This window comes from Megachile rotundata, chromosome 5 (assembly GCF_050947335.1).
Source record: "Megachile rotundata isolate GNS110a chromosome 5, iyMegRotu1, whole genome shotgun sequence".
NCBI classification, from domain to species: Eukaryota; Metazoa; Arthropoda; class Insecta; order Hymenoptera; family Megachilidae; genus Megachile; species Megachile rotundata.
Window position 1 is genome coordinate 21,197,777 of NC_134987.1, and position 15,850 is coordinate 21,213,626.

Here is a 15,850-nt window from a genome sequence, read left to right on the forward strand (position 1 = left end):
GTAAGCCATTACACGGAATAGAAGGCCATTGGTCACTCTGGCGGAACGTAGGTCAAATTGACGAATGGTAATGAGTTCGCCTTGTTAAAGCGACTACGCTTCCGTAGCTTTCGAAGCCGACCCTCCGCGTACGGGGTCGTTTCTATTGGAATTAAAGCTCGATACAAGCCGTGGCCGCACCTGCCGCGGATGCGCCCACGAGCCAACGGTTCTACCGAACATTCGTTTGTCGATGCAGAGATTAACGATTCAAAGAGGAAATAAAAATATCGCGATTTTTCGGAAATTACTGATTACATGGGGCTACTTTAATTACAGCCGAACTCGTGGGAGAAAAATTGCTAGTTTTATTTGCTCTTTTTCGATGGACCGACTTCCAACAGTTATATTTACGTTAGAAGAGCGAACGGAGATGGAATCGAACCTCGAACAAAATCTGTAACGACTGCTATGTATAGAGAATACGTAACACGACGTAGACAAATAATTGACGTCGAGCTTAAAATGCGCGAATAGCGAAAAGCAGCTACTCGACTATTTTAAAAGAAACACGTAAAAAAAGGGAGCACGGCGTGTTCTTAAGAGCTTGCAGAACCACGTCAAGCTGGTGACCAGGCGTTGGCGATAACCAGCGTCCGCTCTCTTTGCCAAAAATATCCTACGACCACAGATAGGTAGCCACTTCGCTCGAGCTGACGCGTTTCTGCATTAAAACCCTCGAAGCAGTCTCAAGACACAAAGATTTCGTGGAATCGCGTTTCAAAATATTCCTGCCGATAACAGTCGATATCTCGATGGGAAGAAAAGTAATAAAATTCGTCGTCGTAGCTTTCGTGACGCTTTCGTGACGCTTTCGTGGCGCTTTCATGACGAAAAAGCAATTTTTCTTACGCTAGCGTAGCTTGACAACGTTGCAAGTATTCTACCGCGACTATGCTGTTGACCTCGATTCATTTAATTTAGGGCATTACGCGACGTGTCGCGTGCGCGTTGAAACGAGAAACAGCATAACGTCGGAATCGCTGAGATAGCGGCGTTACGGAATAGGTTCGCGTCTATACGGCATACGTAGAGCAGGTAGCAGTACGGCGAGATCGTTCGAGCCGCAATCCAGTAGGACGTGCCTTGATGCGCCGTGGTGGCTCGAGATACGTGCGCGAAGATGCTACTTCTTCCGTGCAACTAGCCGGGGTAATGCTCGGGATCGGCTTGCCACCGCGGCAAGTGCATCGAGAGCACGCTGCAACCGCCACGCCGCGCCGCGGTCCCGAGATAATTTGCCCTCCAGAAAATAACAGGGTGGCCCGACGAGAGAACGACCAGCACCGTACCGACCCTCCGCCGCGCCCCTTTCTGCGTACCTACTTACTTACATACCTATGTCCGAGAAAACAACGGATAGAGGGAACGAAAGAGGACCGTTCTCCGTATCGCTATTATCTCGCAGTTATTCTCCTTCCAATCAACTTCTCCTCTCGTTTTTACTCGTTCGCCGACGCCCCGTTGCTTCCTATCGGAAACGTGTCCGCTAGAAGGACAACCGTTCTTCTCCTTCGCATTTTAAATAAACGAAAAAGTCCGCAAAGTTCGTTGATCGCGGAAATTCTCCGGGAAATTTAAGCGAAACAATTCCCAGGAACAGCAGGTCGACGGTCTACCCAAACGATGATCGATCGTAGGGTCGAACGATGACGCGTCGATTGGCATTATCGTTGATCCAAATCGCACAGCTGACCGAAGCAAACGTCACGCGTCGCGAACGGGTTTCCATAGGATAAAATCCCCCTGGGAAATCCTTGGGAAATAAAGGAAAATTCGGACAACTGGCCCCTTCACGGGCCAGGATAGAGTTTACCCCTAATATTAATTTAATAACGTGGAACGCGAACAATTGACAGGCAATAACAGGCTGGCAATCAGGCGACGGCCGCCCCGCTAGTTAAGAACCCTTCCGGTTCGTGGATCTCGAAGAAGCTCGAAAGAAGCGGACCAGAAGGGACGCAGGGTGATTCGCAACCCTTTCACGAATGTCACTCGAGGCATCGAGTGCCTTTGCTGGCACACGATGGCCCGCCGGTGGTGGTGGTTGTTGTTCTTGTTGATTTCATCGCACGTTCACGACCCTTCGGGAATCGAGAAGGGGTTCGAACGACGTAAGGATTTAAGAGACGCCCTAGAATGCTCCTATTATTCCCGAGAAACCGATGGAATTTCCTTGCTGGAGGGCTACTCGTGATCGTGCGCTGCCCGTTCTAAACGGAACATGAAAATCGCATTCGATTTCTTTTCTTTTTCGAATCAACCGACGAATTACGCTTTTTCTTCGCGGGTGCTCTATACGCCTATCGTACACGTTTCGAGTAACTTATCTGTACGCGAATTGCGTTATAAATTTGTTCGATTTCGGATCGGTTATCGGGCAACGTTTGCATAATTGATTAGGTCGTTCGATAGCTCTCGAGGCTGCAGTTTTCGGCCGCGATGAATCTCCGCGTAGACGCGCGTGCACGTTCTCGTTTGTTCGTCGGGCGTCGCCTCCTGACGTCACGACGCCTTTCGTGAAGTGGTCTGCTCCCCCTCTTGGGAGCAACGTTTCGTCCCGTCACTCGAGATTGACAGCCCTCGAGAAGACAGCGAGTCGAAACGGGGACCGACTCGGCTGAAAAGAGAAAAGCGCGCGAACGACGAAGAAGAAAGCAGATAGCGGAGGTCAGATAGCGAAGCGAAAGTATTAGGACGGCCAAACGAGACGAGGCACAAGAGCGAACGGCCGACGACCGCTCGGTTTGATACGAGCCAGAAGCCGAGCTAGCGGCCACGTTTACTTGGAACCGCTTTATCGTCTCGTCTTAATTCGGGACTTGAAATATTTATACCGTCGACGGGCTGACCTCATGACACGCTCTTCGTCGATGCCTGGATATTTTTTCCTCGGTTCGAATCGACCTCGTCGAACGATTCGTTTCCTGCATTTGCGCGCAACGAAGTTCGAATCGTCGATACGAATAAAATATTATCGATCTAGATCGCGGCGCGTTAACCGAGCATAGCTTCCGGCATAAAACAATTTAAAACGGCCGGTTTAAATTCCACTGTATCCGTTTAGTCTAGGAACAGTAACGCGTTAACGGTAGGCTGTCGTTACGTACAGGTACAGCCGCGATTATTGTACGTTGTACGGGCACGGCGAACATCGCTTACGGCTAAGACAGGCGGCAAGGGGAGACACAGGCTTCCGTTGTCAAACGCATTTAGTTACTACAAACGAGAAGTTGAGGGGATCCCCTCGGGCCGTGTCGTCGAGACTCGCGCAGCTTAATTACAGCGACGACGAGCCAAACGTAACGAGCCGGAATCGAACGAGATTCGCGACTTTCGAAATCTCACGGAGAAACAACGATTTCGATGCTGACGCAGGGGTGCGAAAGATAACTAACGTTACTAATGTTGGTCACGAACACGGAGCAGAATCTCGTCCAGATGCCAGACGTCTTTTAGGGACGTATCCGCTTCTCCGTGAAATCTTCGTCCCTGAAATGAATAGCGTCGCATTTTTCTGCTACGGACCAGATACGCGATTTACCCAGAACTCCCAGCTAACGGGATAAGTACGACGGATAAAATCGTTTATTTTCCCGTGTACGCGTACGCCTATGAATTCGATAATAATTTCGATAGTTAAAACCATAACGTACCGTTCGAAATTTCGGCAAAGTAAACGCGTCGAAGAAATTTCCTGTCTTCGAGCAGCACCAGTTCCGAATTTTTACCAGACGAACGTCGGAACGTTTAATTAGAAACACGGAGTCGGCAACGAGAGAAGAGCAGAAAAGGATCAGCCTGGCGTAAAGTTAAAATGCAGGGACATCCTGCGAAAGGAATTTACGAGACAGCCGAGCGGCTCGCGCAATTCTAATAAAATATATCGGCAATTAACTCCCTAAATATTCTCGCTGCGAAACGTCGTGATCTATAGAGGGCCGCGAACCCAGCTTAAATTACTTTGAATCGCCATTTTTCACCAGTCTAGACAATTGCTCCTGCGGTTGCCAATTATCACGGAACCCGACGACTTCGCGTTCGATTCTCTTACCGTTCCTCGTTTGCTCGACCTCGAAGCCCGTCAAAGTCACCGATCACCGAAAGGTGACACGATTTTCGACCTGGAATTCGGTGTTGGAATTTCATTACGGCGAATGAAATGTTATTTGTAATTAAACGACACGACAAGGCGAAAAACTATTGCGCTTACTACGTCATAAAGCGTGGTTGCGATACAACTACCTTAAGGTTCGAACGTTTGCCGAAGAAGAGAACGAAGAGCGAGCAGAAGCCGGCTAAATTACTTCCGGCGACTCGTGCTGGTCGCGGGGAATTTGAGCGAAGATCGCGGCTCTCGCATCGGCTCCCTTAATTGCGCCTATTTATGCCCCTTTGCTTCCGCTCGGCTCCGAAAAGTGCTACGTGACGTGTTTGCAAAGAGGAAAGACAAGAGGTCGGACGAAAGCGAGAAAGACAGATAGCCTGGTCCGCTAATGCCCTGTGCCCTCAATCAACCGTTCTATCGGTTCTCTTCTCTTCTCTTCCGCGTTTCGTGCCTCTCTTTTCTGCCAGCCCGACCACCAGCAGCCCCTCGAGTCTCAGGAGCGTATTGATCTTTGGGGGCGCTTTGATCTACCAAAGAGTCCTAACCCCTCGTCCCTCTGCCCTTTTCCGCAGGCACACTCGTTCTTCGACGTTCGTCGAACACATACGGTTCTTGCGAGTCCACGTTGGCACGTTCAACACCTAAGTTTAACCGGGGAGAGTTTTCCCGACTCTTTCCTGTTTGGCATCGACGCGTTGGCCTTCGTCGCGACCACGAGTGGCCGCGTAATTAGAAAAATGAGTTAGCTTCGTTCGAAGCGATCTAGTTAGCGTCCCTCTGCCATTACTGCTTTTCTTGCTCGAGAAAAGAAGAAAGATCCTCCAACCGGAAACGTGAGTTTCGCTGATGCGGCGAATGATTTTTTAGTTTCGCCGTTAAAAGGCGTTCTATCGCTACGAACGAAACTGTAAGAATAGAAAATTTCTTTGTTAGTTACTACGCGTGCTATACGTACGGTAACGCGTACGCAAAAATACCGGTAAAAATATCGCTATATTCATTGTACAATAATAAAATTCGTTAAAGCTAATTGAAACGTCGTGTTAAAGCGAATAGAAGCATCGGTGTCGACATGGCCTCTGGGAATCAGGTAAATCGTGTGCAAATGGCTAGCCGTCACGTTCTCCGAGACCGCACGGTCTTGGGTCACGCAAAATAGCGGCCAGATATTTGGTTAAATATTAATGACGTCGTTAAAACAACGCATTTGCGGTTCGTTAAGCCAAAGGGGCGCGTACAACGACTGCTCGTTCGAGGGCTAGCTACCATAGCAATTCGGTTAAAGCACCCTCGCGATACCACCGGCTCAGCCCGTTCACCTTCTGGGATCCCATGCTTCTTTGCCATCTCCCGCTTTCAATTTAACCTCATAATACGAACATACAAACAAATTTCACCGTACTATAATCACTGGTCCAGTCAAACTTATCGAGTATCTCCGTTTAGAAGTTAGTTCCGCTTAAAACGGATTATGCAGACGTTGTATCGGAAAAGAAGTTATCGGTTTTACGACGAACTTTCGAAGGTCACTCGATTTCTATCTCCCTTTCAACGATGCCCATAAATCTGACCAGCTAAGTCCATGTAATCTCTGTTTGGATCATCCGCGTACTTCGTTTTGCTTCTTACGCGTATATCTCCAGGTTTGAAATAATCACGATGCTACAAGCTGACACGGTTAATCTCCGCATTCGACGCTACATGATTCTAAAAATTCAGATTTTTCGAATTAGCATCGCCTCGTCAAATAGTTTAAACTTTTTTAACTCGCAGAGTAAATCTCTTTGTATCGTCTTCCTTTCCACTTGGTAAATTATTTAGCAAACGTTGCGCGACACTGCAGTCGCTGTAACGAAAGCGTTCGTTTCTTCTCTGTATTCTCTCGAAACTTGAACGAAATTGAAATTAAGCCCTCCTTTCGTTAACCTTAAGCTTCTTAAAAAAAGGAAACAGCAACGACCGTCGATAAAAGCGGAGCTTAAAAGTCACTAGAGTTAAGGGTTGAGCAACCCCCTGTAAGAGGCAATCGCGTTAAAAACATCGGATCGACCCTCGAAAGCAACTGGCCCCGATCGAAACCGCCACTAAATTCAAAAGCTAATCTCGAGACGAGAGTCCGCTCGAAACGCTAGATCCCTGGAACAAGAGGGTTGTAGTCGGCGATAAAACTGTTCGCTTCTATGTAAATTCCCTCGTACGCCTGTTGGCTCGATGAGATTCGTCCTCCTGACGAGATTGCACGTTTCTTCTTTTTCTACTGAAAAAAAAGGGACAATGATGGGCGTCCAGGTCCGATAAAGTTGAGCGGATAGGTGATATTTCAAGGGTGGCCCGCCCCCGGGCACAGCCAGCCGCAAGTTCCTTAGTTCGTGGTGAGTAAGTAAGCGAGTGGACTAGTTAGGACGGCGTAGGGACAAGCGGCATAAATTCTCCGAGAACACGAGGGATGACCGAACTGCACGCAAAGTCCCATGATCCTTTCTCGACCTCCTTCAACCCCTGTGTCTCTTCGTCGATCGTGTCTCGACTCGCCTGCACTTTCTTATTTTTAGCCGGCCTGCTGAATTTGCCCGTAACTCGGCAACCCTGTTTCTTCAACGAATTCAAATTTTTTTCCAAAGCAATACGTATGGTACCGCGATATCGTTTTCTACGCTTCTCGGTTACCGCGATTGCTTGCTCGGTCGTTAAAACGTGTACAAATTCGATGCTGTTTTACGCGGAAGAAACGAATCGACAAATACAAGTTTTCCACGTACGCGCGGATAGACGCGCTCGAGTTAATTACCGCGTACCTTCGGAATTTCGAAAGCGGCAAAATGAAGCTTAACGAGCAGCCTTTTTCTTGCGATTAATGTTCCAAGACGTTCGAAACAGTCGAGGAATGTCTCGAGGGGATACTCGAGCACGCAAAGGTCGACAGGGTTGACAGGACGTTAGGACGTCACACGGTGGACATTCTCGACACATACCGATCGCCTTCGAAATACCGAGCGGAATCACTCCAGATGTTGTCCTCGTCGGATCCTTTCGACGAACATATTTCAAATTCCAAGATGTCGTAGCGTTCATCCCTGCGTCGAGTCTCCTCCCTTTTTGGTACCGAGATTGCTTAGTGATCGATCGTCTCAGAAAATAGCTAACCATTTCAACTAGTAGCAAGAAAATGAACTCTCGACTTGGCGTCGTTCGATTTCACGCAATTTCGCTAGCCGTGGTTAGATCCACGCGTAGCGTTCCGTTTCGAAACAACGAAATTTTTCGGCGTATACATATGTCGATCGATTCCGTCGGCTTGCTTCGCAATTTTTTGAGAAACAAATTTATCGCGTCTCGCGAACCCCTCCTTTAAAGGTTATCGAGAAAAGACGACTCTTTAACGTCGCGGCGAATTACACCGATAAATTTGATGCGGACCAGCCGGTCCGTGACTAGAAGTTATTACGAACAATGGTAGAACTCGTTTCCACGATGCCACGCCACCAAGAACTGTCATAGAATAATACGAGAATGCCATTGTAAACGTCAGTCGACGACGTGGCGGCGTTGATCGATGGTCACCCGTCAGTTGGCACCACTTTTAATTAAACCGCCCTCAAGATTAGCTCCCCTCTTCTTCTTCTTCTTCTTCTTCTTCTTCTTCTTCTCCTTGTTCGTCGTTGCCGAGGCACGACTCCTTGTAATTGTTTTAAATCTCACCCCCTGGCCAGACTGACGCTCCCTACTGGCAGTTTAGTCAAGGAAAAAAACCGCAGCTTGTCAGGGTGACAAATTCGCCCCGCTTCACTGACATTTATAAGCTCGTACATGCAAGGGTTGCGCTCTGTCCCGCCCCGAACCGATTTCTCTACTTTATTTTCTTAATTTGCTGGAGAATTAGTAACACCGAGATTTTCTAACGACTCTTCAACGTTGCAAAACGTCGTTGCCATCTTTGTCTAATGTCGTTACAATCGCGAAAAATAAGCGATACGAATTAGTAAGGAAGAATTCCGTGAAATTGCAACTATTCGAACCAGGGGTATATCGTTGGCGTTAGACAAACTCTCTTTCTCTGTGTCTGTCGACGATGCGAAGCGATCGAACAACTTCGAACTCTGTCTCTGGTGTTGGTTGCAGGCGGCAGCCACCGAGAGGGGGATGATAGCCTAGCCTCGAGTCGAGTCGAGTCGAGTCGAGTCGAGTCGGATCGGGTGGTTTTACCTAGCGAATTCGCTGTCAGTGTCTGCGGCCGGATGTTGCGCCAGTGATACAACCTGGATGATACTTCGCGCCTCGGGGCCATTTCGAGTCTGTAAGTTAGCCACGTGCAATTACCATACATCTCGGCCCCCGTTGCCGTTACAATGTTTCGACGAACGTTATGGATAGGTACGCCGGTAGGTACCGACGGTTATCTAACTTCCCGTGGATACAGAAACGGTATATATATATATATATAAATAACGGAGAGAGAGAAGGGGGAAAACGGTAGTTTTGACGAGCGGTAGCCGAACTAAGATGCAAAGATTAAGGATAGGTTAAACGTTACCGGGTTTATACGATTAGCTAAATGTTCTCGTTGCCTTAAACTTTTTACGCTTTCGCGATTCTAGTTTGGATCATACGTTGCAGCAAAGGCGAACGAATCTGTTCGTTGAAAAGGACAAAGAGGAAAAAGATCGTCGGCAGCAGCGTATCGGAACAGAATTAGCAGATAAGTTCGGCGATCGAGTGGCGAATAGTCTTGTGAAAGAAGAAAGCAGGGGGTCACGAAGGACCTCGACCGAGGCGATCCTTTGATCGCGAGGCGGCAACCAAGTCGGAGAGATATCCGTTGGTCGTGATCAAAGAACCTTCGCGAGATAGCAGGGTTTTTCGTGGACGAGTTTGGCTGGTCGAGTGGCGGTGTTTATCGGTTAACGTCGAGGACGTTGGCCAGATGCCGGTCCCGTCTATTTTCGTCCGCTTCTCTCGTTTACCTGTCTCGTGTTCCCTCGCGTCCACGGCACACTCTCTCGGGGGCTGATCGCGAACAATAAACACGCCTCGTCCCGGATTCCGTGGAATTTCGCTCGGCAATTCGTTCGATACTCGCGGCACCGGAGATGCGCCTGCTGCATGTGCAACGAGCACACTGCTCCCAAGACACCACTTCCGTGGCTTGGACTCGGCATCTTCTCGTTGCCGTTCCTCGAGAATTGTTCGCGGTTTATGCACGTCAAGAAACCGTGGCGCCAATTCGGTGCAGCTATCGTAGCAACGCGCAGGCAATTTACGCCTTGCACCGATGTTAACTCTGGCCACCGATGGTCAGACAGGTATTTTTGGGGGAGAATGCGGTTCTCGAATGGCTACCGTTGTCTACGCCGATAATTGCTTCGACGTATTTCCATCGCGATATTTCTCTTCGCTCTCAAAGCGTGTTTTCCAAAATGTTCGCGTTTCGAGTTTAAAAATATTCAACGCGGATGCGAAACTGGGGAACAATGCTGTACAACAGGATATCGAACATGGCTCGTGTTCTAATAGACCGTTTGCTTTCTGCTGCCGTTCTTGCTATTGGAATTGTTCGAACGCTATACGATAGGTGTCGTAGCGATCGAAATCTTTCGAAAGTTACACTCGTCAGTCATTCGAGTATACGAGATAAATTCACTGCTAACTATTTTACTGCTACAGTTACAGCGCTCTATAAATTTTTCACGTAATCATGGTTGAAGCACTCGCCGACGCGGTATTCGTATAGTCGACGTTTATATTATAAATACTCGTTTGTATTAGAAATTCTCGAGATTAGCTTAAAAGGCCGAAGAAAAAAATGTCCGTTTGTGCAGCGTGAAATTCTAATGTATCATAAAGATTAATACTCGATTATCGAATGTCTGGTAGAAAATTGAAGAGACCGGTATATATTGTATTAAACGGATCAGGTAGCTGTTATAACAACGAAGACGCCAGTAATAATTTACACGCATGTATCTCGCACGCAACGACTGGCCATTGTTCGCTATTAAATAACTGTAACACCGGCGATGATACGCTTTAATCTGTAACCGACACGAAACCACGGCAGAGAATGTATCCAGATAATTGGCCAACGAAATTATACGTGTCAAAACAACCTTTCGTTTCGTGATGCGAGGTCCTGTTTTAGTTTCAAAATAATCGATGATACCGTGCTCGTTCGTGTAAAGGTTCGTTTTATTACTCGAGTCATGTCTATAATTTACCGGTCTGGTTTGCAACCGTGTTTCGCCGAATAAAGAGTAACACAATCTTTTTACGTAAACGGTAACGCGGCGGCGAGTGTGACATCGTCACGGCAAAGTGTGTAAAACTCCTAACTTGTGCTATTCGAGGTGCGACTCGAGTGCCAGTCAGTCGGTTAAATAAAAACAGAGAAGAACGCGTTTACAATTTTCGAACATAACCGAGTAGTTTGAGCAAAGTGACTCACTCCAGTCGAGAAACAATAAACTACTCGCGACTTTCATACTGGAAGAAATTTATATTTCCGTTTAAAAAGCGCTTCTGTTTATCGCCAATAAACAGAAATTCGGCCATCGTAAAAATGATTTTCAAACCGAAAGAACTCTTTTAAAAAGTTCACGTACAATCCCGAAGAATTCGTTCAATCCATCCATTGTTGATTACGTGTATTTATAGAAGTTGAGAGAAGTTCGAGCTCCGGTATTAAATAGATGGAACATATTCGACGCTAGGCAGTTGATTCAAAACCTGACTTTTTCGAATAGATTTCCCTAATAGGTTGTTTTTATCGACGATAATTTGCGATGTTGGCGTTGCACGACTCGTTTCCTCGAGCGAGTGAAACGCGAACGCGTCAAGTTGGCGCGTGATCCGATTCAGTATCGGGACCCCCTAGTAATTTTCGAGTTTCGCGTCTCGTCTCGTTTCGCAGCCGGAAATATTAAGTCGAACCGTTTTACTTTGTCATCTCCGGTTCATCCCGACTGTCAACGGGGCTGCATTATGAATGCGAGGCAATTTAAAATTCATTAGAAGGCGCGGATACAGCGTCTGCACCCTCTATGGCCTGTCGCTTCGTCAGCCAGCGAACTCCTGTTCCCCCTTGGAGGGGATAATTGTTCGTCACTGAACTGCTGCTTCGCGGAAGAAGAGATGCCAGCCAATCTATCCCGCCCTTCTTAGTCGCTTGTTTATTTAAATAATGCACGGGGGTGAGCCTGAGAATGGATGACTACAAAGCCCTGAAATCCGCTCGCGAGAGAGTCTCGTGACAACCGAGGGAATCCACCTGCCACGTTCAAGAACGTTTAGCTACCACTTTTCCGCTGCTCCTAGCGTGTTCCTCCGAATTCGAGTCTTTTTTTCCCCGGGATCGTTTCTTACGTGGTTCGCTTCGAAGATTTCTTCGAAGATCGGTTTCTTATTCTCGTTTCGAGTTGTCGAAGCTGTCCCGTGTCCTCGCCCCGAATAACGCGTTATCGACGACTGAAAATACCGTAAAACTTCTACGTGAAAACTCTAGAATGAACGCTCTAAGAACGCGCATATTTGTCGAATATTTATACATATAGATATTACAACATGAAAATTCAAATGAAAATTCTCAAATTTTTAGACTATTTACGAGATAATTATTTGTTATTTCGGAAAATTCCGATCGTTAACACACGCGGTTAACATTCGGTTAACTTATCAAATAATTCGAGCAACAACGAAAATTCACTAGGTCCACGCGTTTCGAATCACATCCACGGTGGCATGAAATTCGAAGTAAACCTTCTTGTCGACCCATTTTGCAAGTGTCGTCGTGGCGGCGGGCTAATTTGTCAGTTGTCGAGTTAGCGTCCTCCAGGGGATTCCCCTTTCCGTCGGCCTACCCCATCGGGACGGTAATCAACCGGTGAATATCTAAACTGCAGCTTCGAAACTCGACTCATCCCCCCAACGTCCACCCCCTTCGTTCTCTCATTTATAAAGAAGAGGCCAGCCCGAACGGGAGGTGCGATTGATCCACCCTTGAACCGTGTTTCGTGTCCTTTTCTATTTCATTGTTCGCTCTTGCCGCCGCATACCGTTCTACTATCTTTTTCTTTTCATGGAAATTGCAACGAGCCATTGACGGATCGTGATTCAAGCCCGATCGAAAGACATCGATAATCGATCGGTATATTTCGTACAAATCCGTTGCGATAAAAGTCACGCGATTTACTCGAAAATTAGCAATTTTGCAGATACTTTGAAAAACTTTGAAATCTTGAGAAAAATCGCGTAACGCTTGTGGTCGCGAACAATTATCGCTTCCCTCTCGAAAACCGTTAAAAATCAGAAACAACGCCTCGCATTCGGAGCGGTTGGCTTCTTTCGAAAGAAGCAAGGGCCGAGAGACGGGTGATTTTAAACCCAAGAAATTCTTCGTTGGCTTCTAAGTGAATTGAAAATAAAAAACAAGATGGTTGGCGGTATAAATAATGTCCAAGATCGGAAGAAGACCGTGAAGGGTCGGCCAGCCAATACTTTTCGCATCGGGATCGCAAGGGTTGGGGGTGAATTGTTATTCGTGCGGCGTAGAGGCTCGGTGTCGCTTTCACTAGAGTCGGTTACTGATAAACGAGCGGTTTCACCCCCACGCGTCCAAATGTAAACTCACCCTTCTTTCCCGACACGCTTCCAGCGGGTGGCACAGCCACGGTGTAAATCGTTTTCCGACTCGAACGATTGTCGCCGACAGACACGGCTATTAATCGTCGTCGTTCCGATCCATGGATCGGCGACAGTCTGTTAGTAGGTCATGAGTAAGTTGGAAAGATTATCTGATCGTTGACACGCGTTATTCTTCGAGAATTATTTTGAACGAGTCATAATACGTGAATAAGTATACTGCAATTGCTAATGAATAACAGCCGATGACGAAGATCACCGATTCCGATCGGAGAGAAAATAATACTCGAACGATATTGTAGAGGAAAGAACGGCGACAGCGGAGTGAAAATGTAACGACGACATTCGTGGAACGATGTCGTCCTCCGTTAAAAGCATCGTTTTAGGTTAGCTTTCGCGACGTGGCATCGTTCCCTCGCGGAAATAGCGGTTATTTTTTTCACGGATCCAACAGAGAAGGGTGAGACATTAGCCATAAATTCGTGGGTCCCCAGTGGCGAATAGCGGAGGAGCCGCAATGCCAATTGTATAAATTGGCTATGACAAACTTATCGTCCTGCTAGCGTCGCGATCGTTCGTAAGTTCCCTACACGTCCTACGAGGTCGATACTATTTCGGTTGGTCGGAATTTCGTGCAGGTGCGTTACCCCCGTGGTTCCCTCGTGATCGTTTGAGACATCGTTCCCCGGAGGTCTACGAGAAAACGTGACGTTCCACCTTTAGCCCCTCACGTACCATGGCCAACGCCGTCTGCTAAAGTCTGCCTTTGTCCCCTTCCGAGACGTTCGTGAATCGTACGTTTTCCTCTCGAACGAATTCCGTCACTCGGTCGCGCAACCAGTTGCCGCAACCATCGAGTATAGTGGTATTCTTGCAGAAATAAAATGGATCGGTACGTAGAAATGTCTCCTTTGCCGTTATCGGTAGCCGTATCGATATGATTTTTTAAAAGGAAAAGAAAGTTCCGAGTCCACAGTCAATAGGGAGAAATAACCTCGATTGATATCGAGCGGAAGAGAATGTTTGTTTTGATTGAGCGAAGGACATGTCCCCGTACAGACGTTCACCCTTGTGTATGATCCCCTTGCGATTGGTATTCGGGCAAGGGTGGATCCCTTGGATTCGTGTAACAGCATCGGGGACATGTGTCATCGTGGACGATAGGTGGCGGTGCGGCAGCCGGAAATAGCTGTTTAAAATTGCATCGAGCATGCTACCGTTAAAGGCACGTGCGCTTTTTTAATGTCCCGTCGAATGCTTACGATAATGTCCTTTAAGCTTTTATTAACGGTTAGCTGCGGTACGTGGGCCGAATCGCCATGGCCATTCGAATGCGACATCACGAACGGCCTTCGGATCTCCTCCCTGGAGATCTCGCCAGATCTGATAACACGTAAGACATTTATTTTTCCCGAGGAACAGAAACCGATTCATTTCGCGTGTAATCTTTTTCGGCGAACACCGTTGCCCAACACGCCTTGTTTTTCCTTCGCGTTTTCTCCGCGACTGACTCGCTTTTTAACCGTGAACACCTTCGCCAAAGAGCAATCGCGACAGAAATTTTATGCTCTTCGACATTTCGAAATCGGAATACGATTTCAAACGATTATAATACTATCAAAACGTTGAAAACACGTATATGTATATAGTATTACATATGTTTTACTTGGTAAAATTATACACGAACTGTGCTACTTAGAATCTGCTACTCCGAGTCCGATCGCGATAATCGGGCTTCCATGTTTCGCGAACCTCCAACGAAACGGATGGATCGACGTCTTCCATTTCGGGATTATTTTCTTTTACCTTTCTAGAAGGAATTTCTACGAAGTCGGGTGAAATTAGTTGGTACTCGACAGGTAATAGCGAAGTATCCGCGATATCGAAAGAAATTTAACGAACTTCTAAGTTAAATACTCACGTGCAGGAGTTTTACGAAATTTATTTTTCAGTTGCCTCCATAATTTTTTAAACATCCATGTATGCCGTTGACGCGAATCTATTATAGAATGAAAGAAATTCGAAATAATTCGAAAGCGATACTCTTTATACTTCGCTAAAATAATTCTAACCTTTCGCGATTGCGTGATCAGCATTTTCTAGTAACTGAAAATATTTTACGATGTATCTTTGCCTCAGCATTACTTTACGAAGAATTTCAGCAGATTAAAGGGTTCGATCGACGAGAGACACGAACGTTTCAATTCTTTTTACAGTTTCATCGTTAGAATTTTTGGTCGCGGCTAATTTTGAAATGCAGCGAAGTTGGGTAAAAAACAATGCGTACGAAATGCTACGAGATTATCGAAGAATAGTTAGAAACAAGAAGTTTTGATTGTTTGTAAAATAGGAATTTTAGTCTGATCTTCTTTTAAAAAAGTTGACGGTCTTCCACGAAATTTCAAATTCCAAGATGAATAATTTTCTTGGCAAGGAACAGGAAGACGGTCTTAAAACCTTCGGTTATGGCACGATATATTATTGAACAGCTTCTTAAGGAAACCTTTTAATTATTTTAACGAAACTTCGCTCACAGCTATATGCACGCATCGCGAATGAGCAGAACTTGCTCGCTACAGCGTATTCGAATAATTTGACTCGACTTATAAAAAGTACATGCAATCTATGCACGTAGATACTGTTTATTCTATCGATCCAGGATACGTTAACGGATGAAATAAGATAAAAGAAGCTTGTTTGCGAGAAATCACGCGAGTAAGACTATCGAATCGAAGGAAAGAGTTTGCGAGACGTCGCGTACGAGTTTAGTGGTGTCGGATCGATAAGCAACCAATCGAAAAGAGAAAGAAAAGTGTCCATTATGGCATTAAGGTTCGCGGAAGGGGCCCTGGTCTCATGGGGAGAAAAGTTTTGGCAATGATTAACAGGAATCCAAGCTGTGGCTTCGATCGGTAGATGGAACTCGCCTGGCTCGATTTGCCGAGAATAATTATGTCTCGATAGCAACTTCTGGACGCGGAAACTCTCCATCGTACTCTCCTTATTTCGTTTACGGCGGACAGTCTGAATCGGTCAGCGACATTACCGATTAAATACACTTTTAACGCGTAT

At 46.6% G+C, this 15,850-nt stretch overlaps 1 long non-coding RNA gene across 4 annotated transcripts; it reads right to left on the reverse strand.

Annotated features, from left to right (window-relative positions):
• Nucleotides 1–10,114: 10,114 nt before the first annotated feature.
• On the reverse strand, nt 10,115–15,349 carry LOC143264530 (uncharacterized). 4 transcript variants are annotated; one of them, XR_013038271.1, is made up of 6 exons: nt 14,851–15,349; nt 14,700–14,777; nt 14,466–14,601; nt 14,041–14,161; nt 13,514–13,648; nt 10,115–11,605 (listed from the first exon to the last, which is right to left on the reverse strand). It is a non-coding gene; the product is annotated as an uncharacterized LOC143264530 (long non-coding RNA). The 4 variants fall into 4 exon arrangements; XR_013038269.1 differs by having other exon boundaries at nt 14,445–14,601; nt 14,851–15,348; XR_013038272.1 differs by lacking the exons at nt 13,514–13,648; nt 14,041–14,161.
• Nucleotides 15,350–15,850: the final 501 nt, after the last annotated feature.